We start from the raw sequence: 1,657 nt of genomic DNA, 5'->3' as shown, positions 1-1,657 counted from the left end.
TCCTCTGTATCTAGCTATCGCCCTGTATCACTTCTCCCTTATGCCTCCAAACTACTGGAACAGCACGTCTACCTTGAACTGTCCTCCCATCTCTCTTCTTGCTCCCTCTTTGACCGCTTACAATCTGGCTTCCGGTCACACCACTCCACTGAAACTGCCCTAACTAAGGTCACCAACGACCTCTTAACCGCCAAGAGCAAACGACACTACTCTGTTCTCCTCCTCCTCGACCTGTCGGCTGCCTTTGACACAGTGGACCATTCCCTATTATTACAGACCCTCTCATCCCTTGGCATCACAGACTTGGCCCTATCCTGGATCTCATCATACCTAACAGACCGGACATTCAGCGTCTCCCACTCACACACCACCTCCTCACCTCGTCCCCTATCTGTCGGAGTCCCGCAAGGTTCAGTCCTTGGGCCCCTGCTCTTCTCCATTTACACCTTTGGCCTGGGACAGCTCATAGAATCTCATGGCTTTCAGTATCACCTCTATGCTGATGACACACAGATCTACATCTCTGGACCAGATATCACCTCCCTACTAACCAGAATCCCTCAATGTCTGTCCACTATTTCATCCTTCTTCTCCGCTAGATTTCTGAAACTTAACATGGACAAAACAGAATTCATCATCTTTCCCCCATCTCACGCGACCCCCCCAACGAAACCTAACCATTACAGTGCATGGCTGCCCACTCTCCCCAGTCCCAGAAGCTCGCTGCCTCGGGGTAATCCTTGACGCTGATCTCTTTCAAACCACATATCCAAGCCCTTTCCACTTCCTGCCGACTTCAACTCAAAAATATTTCACAAATCCGTTCATTCCTCAACCAAGAATCTGCAAAAACCTTAGTCCATTCCCTCATCATCTCTCGCCTTGACTACTGCAACCTCCTGCTCTGTGGCCTCCCCTCGAACACTCTTGCACCCCTCCAATCTATTCTAAACTCTGCTGCCCGACTAATCCACCTGTCCCCCCCGCTATTCCCCGGCCTCTTCCCTCTGTCAATCCCTCCACTGGCTCCCCATTGCCCAGAGACTCCAGTACAAAACCCTAACCATGACATACAAAGCCATCCACAACCTGTCTCCTCCATACATCTGTGACCTCGTCTCCCGGTACTTACCTGCACGCAACCTCCGATCCTCACAAGATCTCCTTCTCTACTCCCCTCTTATCTCCTCTTCCCACAATCGCATACAAGATTTCTCTCGCATATCACCCCTACTCTGGAACCCTCTACCACAACACATCAGACTCTCGCCTACCATCGAAACTTTCAAAAAGAACCTGAAGACCCACCTCTTCCGTCAAGCCTACAACCTGCAGTAACCACCGATCAACCAAACCGCTGCATGACCAGCTCTATCCTCACCTACTGTATTCTCACCCATCCCTTGTAGATTGTGAGCCTTCGCGGGCAGGGTCCTCACTCCTCCTGTACCAGTTATGACTTGTATTGTTTAAGATTATTGTACTTGTTTTTATTATGTTTACCCCTCCTCACATGTAAAGCGCCATGGAATAAATGGCGCTATAACAATAAATAATAATAATAATGTATAAGGGGAGGCTGTGTGGGAATCATGACGCTTATGGGGGAGGCTGTGTGGGGCTCATGCCGCATATAAGCGGCTGTTGGGGGGCTGAT

The sequence above is a fragment of the Ranitomeya variabilis genome, chromosome 1 (genome assembly GCF_051348905.1).
Source record: "Ranitomeya variabilis isolate aRanVar5 chromosome 1, aRanVar5.hap1, whole genome shotgun sequence".
Lineage (NCBI taxonomy): Eukaryota > Metazoa > Chordata > Amphibia > Anura > Dendrobatidae > Ranitomeya > Ranitomeya variabilis.
This window is presented reverse-complemented; position numbering follows the sequence as displayed.